Genomic DNA, 13765 nt, shown 5'->3' with positions numbered 1-13765 from the left:
GACCTAGGGGCTTCCCTGGTGGCTCAGATGGTAAAGAATCCACCTGCAATGTGGGAGACCTGGGTTCGATCCCTGGGTTGGGAAGATTCCCTGGAGGAGGGCATGGCTACTCCATTTTCCAGTATTCTTGCCTGGAGAATTCCCATGGACAGAGGAGCCTGGTGGGCTACTGTTCATGGGTTTGCAAAGAGCCAGACATGACTGAGTGACTAAGCACATACACATGAAGACCTACAACACCTTTTGGAGCTAACACCAAAAAAAAAAAAAAAAAAGATATCCTTTTCATCATAGGAGATTGGAATGCAAAAGTAGAAAGTCAAGAGATACCTGGAATAACAGGGAAGTTTGATTTGGAGTACAAAATGTAGCAGGGCATAGGCTAACAGAGTTTTGTCAAGAGAAAACACTGGTCTTAGCAAACGCCCTTTTCCAACAACACAAGAGATGACTCTACCCATGGATATCATGTGTCAATACTGAAATCAGATTGATTATATTCTTTGTAGCTAAAGATGGAAAAGCTCTATATTGTCAGTTAAAACAAGACCAGGAACTGACTGTGGCTCAGATAATGGCTCAGATCATTGCAAAATTCAGGCTTCATATGAAGAAAGTAAGGAAAAACACTAGACCATTCAGGTATGACCTAAATCAAATCCCTTATGATTGTACAATGGAGGTGACAAATAGATTCAAGGGATTAGATCTGGTAGACAGAGTGCCTGAAGAACTATGAACAGGGGTTCATAACATTGTACAGGAGGCAGTGACCAAAACCATACCAAAGAAAAAGAAATGTTATAAGGCAACATGGTTGTTTGAGGAGGCTTTACAAATATCTGAGGAAAGAACAGAAGCAAAAGGCAAAGGAGAAAAGGAAAAGTATACCCAACTGAATACAGAGTTCCAGAGAATGGCAAGGAGAGATAAGAAGGCCTTCCTAAATGAATAATGCAAAGAAATAAAGGAAAACAATAGATTGGGAAAGATGAGAGATCTCTTTAGGAAAATTGGAAATATCAAGGAAACATTTCATGCAAGGATGGGCACAATAAAGGACAGAAATGATAAGGACCTAACAGAAGCAGAAGAGATTAAAATGAGGTAGCAGGGATACACAGAAGAACTATACAAGAAAGGTCTTAATGACACAGATAACCATGACGGTGTGGTCACCCACCTAGAGCCGTACGTTCTGGAGTGTAAAGTCAAGTGGGCCTTAGGAAGCATTATTATAAACAAAGCTAGTGGAGGTGATGGAATTATAACTCAGCTTTTTAAATCCTAAAATATGATACTTTAAAGTTCTGTGCTCAATATATTAGCAAATTTGGAAAACTCTGCTGGGACCACAGGACTGGAAACAGTCATTCCAATCCCAAAGAAAGGCAGTGCCAAAGAATATTCAAACCACTATACAATTGTATTCATTTCACAGCTAGCAAGTTTATGCTCAAGTCTTTTAAGCTAAACTTCAGCAGTATGTGAACGGAGAATTTCCAGACGTACAGGCTGTGTTTAGAATAGGCAGAGGAACCAGAGATGAAATTGCCAACATTTGTTGGATCATAGAGAAAGCAAGGGAACTCCAGGAAAATATCTACTTCTGCTCCATTTACTACACTAAAGATTTTGACTTATGGATCACAACAAACTGTGGATAATTCTTAAACATGGGAGTACCAGACCACCATAGATGTCTCCTGTCTCTTGTATGCAGATCAAGAAGCAGCAGTTAAAACTGGATTAGAATACTGGACTGGTTCAAAATTGGGAAGGGAGTATGACAAGGCTGCATATCATCACCCTGTTTACTTAACTTCTATGCAGAGTACATCAAGAAAAATAACAGGCTGGATGAATCACAAACTGGAATCAAGATTTCCAGGAGAAATATCAACAATTTCAGATACGTAGATGATACCACTCTAATGGCAGAAAGCGAAGAGGAACTAAAGAGCCTCTTGATGAGGGTGAAATAAGATAGTGAAAATGGTGGCTTGAAACTCAGCATTCTAAAAGCTAAGATCATGGCTTTGGATCCCATCACTTCATGGCAAATAGAATGAGAAAAAGTGGAAGCAGTGTCAGATTTTATTTTATTTTCTTGGGCTCCAAAATCACTGTGGACAGTGACTGCAGTTCTGAAATTAAAAGAGAGTTGCTCCTTGGAAGGAAAGCTATGATGAACCTAGACAGCCTATTAAAAAACAGAGACCTCACTTTGCTGACAAAGGTGAGTATACTCAAAGGTATGTTTTTTCCAGTAGTCATGTAGGGGTGTGAGAGTTGGATCATGAAGAAGTCTGAGCGGCAAAGAATTGATGTTTCAAACTGTGGTGCTGAAGAAGATTCTTGAGAGTCCCATGGACTACAAGAAGATCAAACCAGTAAATCCTGAAAGAAATTGATTCTGACTGTTTGTTGGAAGGACTGATGCTGAATTGAAGCTCCAATATTTTGGCCACCTGATGAGAAGAGCCAACTCATTGCAAAAGACCCTGATGCTGAGAAAGATTGAAGGCAAAAGGAGAAGGGGGTGGCAGAGGATGAAATGGTTAGATAGCATCATTGACTGAATGGACAGGAATTTGAGCAAGCTCTGCAAGATATGGACAGTGGAGCCTAGCATGCTGCAGTCTGTGCAGTCTCAGAGTGGGTCATGACTTAGCGACTGAAGAACAGCAACAAGCCCTTTAAAAGAGTTTGTGTTTTACACAGGTAAAATCTGCAGATATTGAAAGAATTTTAGCAGATTAGTGATGAGACCTGGCTGCTTTAAAAGGACAAAGTGTAATTACTGTAATGAAAATATTTGTTAGGTTTGCCAAGGATAGAGCAGAGAGACTAAGAGAATATTGCAGTAGAGGGATGATATTATTAATATGTCAGAACACAGAATATCTGTAGAAGTAGGAAGTGAACATATTCCAAGGAAGTTTGCAATGGACAGATTTAGAGGAGAATATAAGCAGTTTAGTTTAAGAAATGTCAATGTGATGTGTATTAAACATTTTCTTTCGCTAAGTGTTGTTTACAACTATTTATTTATTATGTAGAAGCTAGCTATATAACACATAAAAACATCACTATGTTTTCCTCTTACTTTATGTGATAGTATTCTTAGGTAATAAGAGAAGTTTATTTTCTGTCCAATTAATACTTTGAGAACTAGAGTAAATATTTTTAATTTCAGAATCTTTGGTAAAGATTTTACCAAACTGTAATATATTAGGAAATAAGAAATTGAAAAAAATAACACTTTGTGGCTTATAGATTTCTGTAGATTTGTGAAAACATGGCATATTTTTCACACTGATGGTTTTAATTTATACCTGTCATATTAACTTTCTGGTAAAATGTCAGGTATTTTGAAAATTAGCACAACGAATGAATCAGACACACAAAGATAATGTCTTTGCCAGCCCATAAAATATATGCAGTCCTCCTATGCCTGAATACCCCTTTATTTATTTTTTTTTCATGATTTATCATTGAAATGTGAGTTGACAGTTTTATGTATAGGTTGCAAATCTGGCTCACTTTATCAATCCCATGCATATTAATATGTATGTATGGTAATTTTTGTTGCTTGTAGAATGGCCTTTAGACACTGCTTCAATTCTGTGCAATTTAATAGGTGAAGTGTTGCAATGTGCACTTTCCATGGGTTTGTTTTTATTAAACTAGTGAACTAGGCTGTATAAATTTGCTCAGTAATTGTCACTTTGTTATTATATTCCTATACTTGATCAAAAAATAAAATGTGAGATACATTACCATATATATGCATATATAATCCATTTGCCGTAGACGTTGCTTCTATTTATGGAAACTCAATAACTTCATTGAAGCAAGAGAGTCATTTTGGAAGTGTAATTTTTACAAAATGAAGGCACACATTTTCATAAGTTTCCAGAAATTATCTGAATTAGAGTAATTATGATCCACCAAGTGATTCTTAGCTTTCTAATATAATTTTAAGAGAAAATAAAACTTCATAAGCTCTAGTTATTCTAGCACATGTCAAATATCATTATCAGCTAGACTTGGTTATGAAGATGAAAAGCCTCCCTTTGTCTTTTTCCCTTAACTTTTCTCGATGTTGTATTTCAAAAATTTAAAAGTTGGTGTTTTACAGTCAAGAACTTATAAATCCTCAATCCAAGCATTTCCTGAGTGACAGAATTGGACAAATTTTCTGTGTCAGCTTTTGAACTATGAATTGAAATAACAATAGTAATTGATTCACAAAATTTAATGGTATGAGTAATTGAGATAAGAGAGGTAAAATGTTTTATTATTCTGTCCTACACTGAATTACCTCATAATATTTCTATTACTATGACTCTCATCATCAACATACATGTAGGATTTATATAATAATAAAGGACACCTTTTCTCTGTTTATCCACAGTAGCTCTATCCTATAAAGCACATAGATTTTATATCTGCTCAGAATTCTTACACTTAAAAGTGTTATTTGTCTTTTGTGTATTCTGTAGTTACACTGATCCATTTTCATGTGTGTATAAACATGCCCAGTTTTCTTTAAAAACAACAATAAAATAGTCCTCAGATCCAGATCCATTCTTCTAACCTGCACCCCCCTCCAACTGTCAACCTTCTGCCTCTACAGTAGCACCATTCCAGGTTCTTGAAAGTGTTGCTATGCTTGATTTCTTTATTCTCCACTTCACTCTCATTTCTTCATTGTGGATTTCACCTTTATCTTTCTTGTCAAATCCATCTGAGAATTCCACGGTCTTAATAGTTATAAATACAATGAATATTTTTCCAGCTTTTTCTTGTCGTACTTTAGTGACATTTACAAACTTGGCTACTTACACTATTTTCGATATCTCACCAAACCATCAGTGTCCCAACTTTCTTTGTTTTCCCTCTAGCCTGACTGTTCCTTCTTAGTTTCCTTCCCTTATCTTTTAAAGTTTTTGTTTAATGTTCTAGTTTCTCAGGAACTCTTAATGACTTCACCAAAGTTCACATTTTAAAAAATACTTTAAATTTTTCAGTAAATTTTTGCACAACAGTAATTTTAAAAACCAAACAATAAAAACACCTAATTGTTCTGGCTCAAAAAGCAGAACACATATTTGATTTCTTTCCTTCATTTTTACGTTCATTACATCAGCATATCCTGTCACTTCTACATTTGTATATAGTATGAAAACTCTGATGACTGTTCTCAGTTTCTATGATTACTATCTCCACTGGGATACAATGTTATTGTTTTCTATGTAGCTATAAGATAAATAAGAGGAATAAGTACAATAGTATAATATAGCATAGTTAGATTTGTTATGCTGTGACAAGTGTTGTGGGGAAAAATTAAGCAAGGAAGGGCAGTAGGTGTGTTCTAGAAGTGGATGTGTCTCCAGTTTTAAATAAGAAGTTGAATGTAGGCCACACTGAAAAGCGGACATATAAATAAACGTTTGTAATGTGTGTTATTCCAAAGAAATTCGCTTAAATAATTCAAGCTGCCTGAATTTTTTATAAACAAGATAAATAACACAAGAACTTTACAAAAATTAATTCAATGTAAATCATGACATGTGAAAACTAAATGCATGTAACATATTAAATGTGATCTTGAATGTTTTTTCTAAGTTTTATTATAAATTTGAAGACAATGTAATGGAGGTATTTAGAGAGAAGTAATTGCTGGTATACTGTGGGTTTCCTCTAACCTCTTATGATCAGGCAGTATCTCCTCCTTATCTCAAAACAAATGAGAGTGTACTTCAAGTAAACCAAGTCTGTATTCAAGTGTGAAATGCAGTTAAATGTATTCAAGTGTGAAAGTCTAAATGCACGAGAGCAGATATAAAGTCTGCTAAAGAGCAGATCTAAAGTTTACTTGGAACAAGTTCAGATGTACTACTTTGAGAGAGAATGGCACTTTCACTGGCTGCCAAAACAGAGGTATTGTTTTTTTCGTGAGCTTCAGAAGGAAATGGCAACCCACTCCAGTACTCTTGCCTGGAAAACCCCGTGGACAGAGGAGCCTGGTAGGCTGCAGTCCGTGGGGTCACTAAGAGTCCGACACAACTGAGTGACTTCACTTTCACTTTTCAGTTTCATGCATTGGAGAAGGTAAAGGCAACCCACTCCAGTGTTCTTGCCTGGAGAATCCCAGGGACGGGGGAGCTTGATGGGCTGCCGTCTATGGGGTTGCACAGAGTCAGACACCACTGAAGTGGCTTAGCAGCAACAGCAGCAAGAAGAATACTGAACAAAGTTCTAATAGTGAGTCATTTCTAAAAGATGCTTTCCAGGATGACTGCCAATCAGAAATGAGGTAACCTCCAAAGGAAAGGCTGGAAGTCTAACATGGCCCTATAAGAGATGGGACATGAGTGATGGGGACAGAAACATCGACATGACAGAAGGAACACTGTCAATCACTTTAGAAACTTCAGGAAGCTATGCAACTACGAAGAATGTCTTACATGAGAAAGAGTTAGCTTTTCACAACCCAAATGATACCAGTGGTGATTTACAGCCTTTCCAGATAGCTGCGACTTCTTACTCTTATCTCTCCCCACTTCTCTTGCTTCAACTTGGAATGTACCCTAAAGTGTGGGTCAGGAGATCAAGACAAAGCAACTATGCATTTATTTTCCTTTGATTGCTTATCAGCCAAATAGAGAGAAATTATAGATTTGAAGAGAGTTAAAGATTTGATATTAGACTGACAGGGATTTATATTACCTGAAAGGAATGAGAAATCTGTGAGATTTTCCTGAGGTTTCATTTAACCTTGGGAAATAAAATCAGTCTACAGAATGCACTGCAAGGGGAAGTTATGAGGAGAAATAAAGTTTCTCCCTGATTGCATTCTATCGCATCCAATTTTTCAGTAAACCGAGTATGTGTAATTTTATAAATTTCATTAAGTTCTTCATTGAGTTATAATTGTTTCTGTTAGGAACTTTGTTGATTAAATTCATTTGTTCTGTATCTAAAATTAGAGATCAGTTCATTTAATAGGAACAATTTGGCAAATTATTCCTAATGATAAATTCAGGAATAATTGTGAATGACTTTGAAATGCAGAAAAAAGATCATTGGGTATTCTTTCTAGCTCATCCTTCACTGCCTTTGAGCTATATAACCACTCTAAGTTGTAGATAAATGATGGCAATGGATGTAATTTTCTCAGAGGCATGTAAAATAAATCTTGTTCTGTAGAAGTACTATTGATTTCCTTCGCTCTCCCAAAGAAGTCAGTTTTCAATCTATTGAACAAATTCATTTCATCATTCCTGATTACTTAATATGTATCTCTTAATTCTCCTTTGAAGACTTTTATATTACTAATCCTGTCCCTAATTAATGAGTTAAATAAAAATCTTATGTTCATTTTCTGTATGAGGATTATGATTTTATTCTTTTCTATAGTTTATCCATATTTATTTTTTATTGTTTTAATTGAAATATAGTTGATTTATAATATATTAATTTCAAATACAAAACATAGTAGTCAAAAAAAAACATAGTAGTCATTAATTTTACTGATTATACTCCATTAAAAGTTATTACAAGATATTAGCTATTATTCCCTGTGCTATTTAATATGTCCTTGTTGCTTGTTTATTTTATACATAGTAGTTTGTATCTCAATCCTATGCCCTACCTTGCTCCCCCTTTTCTTTCTTTACTGGTAATCACTACTTTGATTTCTATATCTGTAAGTCTGTTGGTATATAACTGTTTATAGTATTCTCTTATGATTTTTTGTAGCTTTGTGGTTATTTCTCCTCTTTCAGTTTTTATTTTATCTGGTTCTCTCTTATTTTTGGTGAGCCTTCTTGGCTAGAGGTTTTATAATTTTGTTTATCTTTTCAAAAAACTAGCATCAATGATCTTTTCTCTGATTTATTATTGTTAAGTATAATAGAAACAAAGGGCTTCCCAGTTGGCACTAGTGGTAAACAATTTGCCTGCCAAGCAGAAGACCTGTGTTTAATCCCTGGATTGGGAAGATCCCCTGGAGAAGGAAATGGCAACCCACTCCAGTAGTCTTGCCTGGAGAATCCCATGGACGGAGGAGCCTGGTGGGCTACAGTCCACGGGGTCGCAAAGAGTCAGACACGACTGAGCGACTTCACTTTCTTTCTTTAATATTAAAACAGATTTAAATTTGTTCAATTAAATTGAATAATTATTTTGTCATACTTTTTATTTCTACAGTAATTATGTTTTATATTATGTCAGTTCAAGGGAAATTTCTGAGATCTTTCAGTTCAGTTCAGTTGCTCAGTCGTGTCCGATTCTTTGCGACCTCATGAATCGCAGCACCCCAGGCCTCCCTGTCCATCACCAACTCCTGGAGTTCACTCAAACCCATGTCCATTGAGTCAGTGATGCCATCCAGACATCTCATCCTCTGTCATCCCCTTATCCTCCTTTCCTCAATCCCTCCCAGCATCAGGGTCTTTTCCAATGAGTCAACCCTTCACATGAGGTGGCCAAAGTATTGGAGTTTCAGCTTTAGCATTAGTCCTTCCAATGAACACCCAGGACTGATCTCCTTTAGGTTGGACTGGTTGGACCTCCTTATGGTCCAAGGGAGTCTCAAGAGTCTTCTCCCACACCACAGTTCAAAAGCATCAATTCTTCGGCATTCAACTTTCTTCACAGTCCAACTCTCACATCCATACATGACCACTGGAAAAACCATAGCCTTGACTAGATGGACCTTTGTTGGCAAAGTAATATTTCTGCTTTTTAATATGCTATCTAGGTTGATCATAACTTTCCTTCCAAGGAGTAAGCGTCTTTTAATTTCATGGCTGCAATCACCATCTGCAGTGATTTTGGAGCCCCCTAAAAATAAAGTCTGACACTGTTTCCAATGTTTCCCCCTCTATTTGCCATGAAGTAATGGGACCATATGCCATGATCTTCGTTTTCTGAATGTTGAGCTTTAAGCCAACTTTTTCACTCTCCTCTTTCATCAAGAGGTTTTTTAGTTCCTCTTCTCTTTCTGAGATCTTTAAATAATCTAAAACCACAGTCTGATATTACCTTAAGCTACTTAATGGATACTCATTGTATATACCTGAATAATTTTTAAGTAAGGTAGATTACCAGAGCCTAGTTATTAAACATCATTTTGATTCTGTATGCCTTTTTAATTTAATATTCTATAGAGAGGCTGCAGCTTTGGGTCATGAATGTGTAAGAGACATATGTCTCTAACATATGTGATGTTAGAGAATTTATTGTGTACATTCATGAAGCTGCTAGTAAGACAGTTCTCATTTATCCAACTCCTTGCTTTTTCTGTGAAAATTGTAGTTTAATTTTGTTAAAAGTTATCTATACTAGGAGCAGTGGTAACAAAGAAATGCAATTGTGTATCTGTTTTTTTGTTTATCAAGAAAAAAGTATAGGGTTTTCTTAATGCAGAAGTTTTCAGGAGTCTTAGTCTCTGAACCTTTAATACTTTTGTGTACTTTAAAGAGCTTTTGTTTATGTGTGTTAACTCTGTACACTTACTGTATTGGAAATAGAAACTGACATTTTTAACACTTATTGATTCCTTTGAATATAGTGATAATGAACACATTGCATTTTAACATAAGTAGCATTTTGGTATTATTGCAAAAATTATTTTGACCTTGCAGACCCCATGAGAGAATCACTTTCCCTAAAGTGTCCATTTGGAGAAGGCAATGGCAGCCCACTCCAGTACTCTTGCCTGGAAAATCCCATGGGCGGAAGAGTCTGGTAGGCTGCAGTACATGGGGTCGCTAAGAGTCAGACACTACTGAGCGACTTCACTTTCATTTTTCACTTGCACGCATTGGAGAAGGAAATGGCAACCCATTCCAGTGTTCTTGCCTGGAGAATCCTAGGGACGGGGGAGCCTGGTGGGCTGATGTCTATGGGGTCACACAGAGTCGAACACGACTGAAGTGTCTTAGCAGCAGCAGCAGCAAAGTGCCCGTTGGTTCCAGAGAATAAAAGGGCATAATGAAGTATAAACATTTGGATTCATTCAATTTGGGGGTGAACTTGCAAATTTTCTAATTAGTGCCTTTAGCAACAATAAAAGGAGTTATTTTTCAATCTGATGCAATCCACAAAGGTCCATCTAGTCAAGACTATGGTTTTTCCAGTGGTCATGTATGGATGTGAGAGTTGGACTATAAAGAAAGCTGAGCGCCGAAGAATTGATGCTTTTGAACTGTGGTGTTGAAGACTCTTGAGAGTCCTTTGGACTGCAAGGAGATCCAACCAGTCCATTCTAAAGATCATTCCTGGGTGTTCATTGGAAGGACTGTTGTTGAAGCTGAAACTCCAGTACTTTGGCCACCTGATGCGAAGAGCTGACTCATTTGAAAAGACCCTGATGCTGGGAAAGATTGAGGGCAAGGGGAGAAGGGGACAACAGAGGATGAGATGGTTGAATGGCATCACTGACTCAATGGACATGGGTTTGGGTGGACTCTGGGAATTGGTGATGGACAGGGAGGCCTGGCGTGCTGTGGTTCATGGGGAGGCAAAGAGTCGGACATGACTGAGCGACTGAATGAACCTAGATAGTAGAGATTCTGTGTTGTATTAGATTAATTTTCTATGTCTTATGCTGAATTTAAAGTCTTCTTTACTACTTAAAGGAATGAGAAAGAAGACAAAGTTTTCTTCATTTTTGAAAAAAAAAACTATTAAGTTCTTCACAATTGCATTATTTTCTATGTGTCCATAAAACTTTTTCTTGTCACTGTGATTAAATGCAAAACCAACTATTGCTTCTCAGGCAACCACAATCTATCCTAATCAAGTGCCCCAATCTCTGACAACTCCTGGTTTCATCATTTCCAAAACCTACATTAAAACTTATAAAATGTCTACTTATAATTTTCTTTGAGATTTTCCATTCAGCTTTTGAGAAATCATATATATTCCTTTTCCTCTTTATGTAAAGGGAAATGATGGAAATCATTAGGTTGGTTTCATGTATTGCTATTGTAAGAGCTGCATAGAAAACTGTCAGATCAGAAGATATGCCCAGTCTTCCCTTAGTTTATGCAGGTAAAGCATTAATAATATAAATATTTTAGAGACAGTATGCATTTTGGGAAGAATGGAGATTTGTCAATGGGTTTCTTTCCATGATATGTACTTATCTTCAGGGAAAGCACTAATTAATGCTTATAAACTATGCTGCCATAGAGAATTTTAGTCTCCTCCCCTGATATTATTACTTATAGAAATAAACTAACCACAACCAGAAATTAATCCAATATCATCCACAGATATTTTTATTTTACTATTTGGCTTTCTTGAAGACTTTGATACAAACTACAGGCTAGAGAATATGCTTTCAAAAAAGAAAGAAAGACAGTCTCAGAGATTTGTGGAAAATACTCCATCAGGCATTTCAAACTATGGACAGTAAGGCTTAGACTTGAAGGTAGAGTCTCTTAGCAAACATCACTTAGATAACTTTCAGATCATACAAGTGACCTGAATCAGAATTTCCAAGGCTCATTTTAATACAGAAGTCAGTATTAAATACAGTATTTAATACAGAAGTCACCTGCAACTGGATGCGTAACCTAGGCTCCAGCAGAAAAACAAAAACATGCAAACAAAACCAACCCCAAACTAATTACATAGGAATGAGTGCACTGATGGGAGAAATTACACTGTGTTTATTTATTGCAGTATTATTGGTGTTTTTTGAATGTTCCATTTTCCAAATATACATGGAAGTCCTTTTTCTTTTTTCTTAAGCTATTTGCAACTCAAAACAATTAGTTACTCCAGTTTAGTAACTCTAACAATTTAGCATTTATTAGTTGAAATAATACATTTAAAATGATATCTGATTCTCACTGACCTCCCAGAATTATTAAAATCTGAGTCTCTTGACTTTTTATGGAAAAATAAAAATAGATTGCATTAGTACTGTAAAAGTCTGTTCTCATTTTTACCAGTACATACGTGACAAATTACATAATCACAGCCACACCTGCAGTATCATATGATTCTGTGATGCTTATTGAATTGGGTGTGATAAGAAGGTTTTTAATAAGAATGCTTGCTTTATTGACAAGACAAGGCATACAAAGTTCTGTTAGGAGAACTGACCTTACAGAGCTGAGTCTCCAAGCTGGTAAGAAAGGTAAATTTCTGATAAGCCAGGAGCCTTAGAAAATTTTGAGGATCTCTGAAAGAGAATTCATTCATTCAAATGTAAAAGCACTGTAGTACAGATTTGCTGGAGATAATTTCTTGTGTTTGTTTTCCTATTCTCTGAATAGTGAATACATAGAAATATTTAAAATGATGATCTTAATTTTTTTTTAATGGAAACATTTGAGTGGAAATGAATTTTGTGTACTTGTGAATTTATTCAGTACTCTATGGCACTTGATTAGTAAAAGAATTCTAAAGGAAGCTTACAGAGTTAATGAAAAAAATCTTACTTGATCTACATAAAACTAGGTCAAACCTAACAAGACTAGTCTATTTTTCTGTGACCAATAATAAAATGTATTTGATATCATAATGAACGTAAGGTGGGAAGACTGTCAGAAAAATGAGTGTGAGTGGACAAATGGAAATTGGCAGAAATTAGTACCAGATGTCTTATTTAGTGCACAAATCCTACTTATCTCTGTCTTTTTATAATCTTTGAGCTATTTTTATAACGTTGTAAATTGTAGATAACTGCTAGTGGTACAACTAATTCTTGGTTGTTATATGTAGATGCATTCTGATGAGTGGAGTGCAGTTGATTTCTACAAACCTTGTTGAAGGATCAATATATTATGCCTATTAATCACATTAATTTCAATATTCCTGTTTGCTTATATATGTATCTGCTTTTTGGATAATCAATCGACCAGATGTAACATCCTTCATTGGTGAAGGCAAAGGCACCCCACTCCAGTACTCTTGCCTGGAAAATCCCACGGACGGAAGAGCCTTGTAGGCTGCAGTCCATGGGGTCGCTGAGAGTCAGACACGACTGAGTGACTTCACTTTCACTTTTCACTTTCATGTATTGGAGAAGGAAATGGCAACCCACTCCAGTGTTCTTGCCTGGAGAATCCCAGGGACAGGGAAGCCTGGTGGGCTGCTGTCTATGGGGTCGCACAGAGTCGGACACGACTGAAGTGACTTAGCATAGCATAGCATAGCAACATCCTTCATGCTGTCTCATTAATTAATAAATTAAACTATATATTTGAAATTTGTTCATATATTTAGATGAGAATCATGGTTTTACCTTTCTCAAGATTATGCTTTAATGTTACTGACATATATATTATTTCAGTTTGTCTTTCAAGCCCTTCGTGTCATTTTTTTCAACTTCTACTGTGTAACAGGTTCCATTTAAGTAGATGTACACATCCTTTCAATTCTAAGAACCACTCCACCCTGTAGGTATTAGTATGTTCATTTTACATATAAGATCAAGGTTCTAAGTGGCAAAATTATGATTTAATCTATTTCTTATGACTGTACCATTAGTAACAGTTTGTTAACTCTTCAAATGTTTAAAGCTCCAAAATGCAAATAATTGATACTATCACTTATCATCTACCTTGATATAACACAATTTGGTTTAATTGTTTTGGTTATCATTCAGAAAGTAAACTATAAAAAAATATTATAGGGAAATTCTCAATGAGATGAAGGAAACTGGCATCTGATGTATAAATTCTGTTGACAACAAAAGAAATCTCCATAAATGATCCTAGAGAATTGGCTGCTT

The sequence above is a fragment of the Bison bison genome, unplaced genomic scaffold (assembly GCF_000754665.1).
Source record: "Bison bison bison isolate TAMUID 2011002044 unplaced genomic scaffold, Bison_UMD1.0 scf7180017864517, whole genome shotgun sequence".
Classification (NCBI taxonomy): domain Eukaryota; kingdom Metazoa; phylum Chordata; class Mammalia; order Artiodactyla; family Bovidae; genus Bison; species Bison bison.
The sequence above is the reverse complement of the archived record's forward strand: the minus strand, read 5'-3'. Positions refer to the sequence as shown.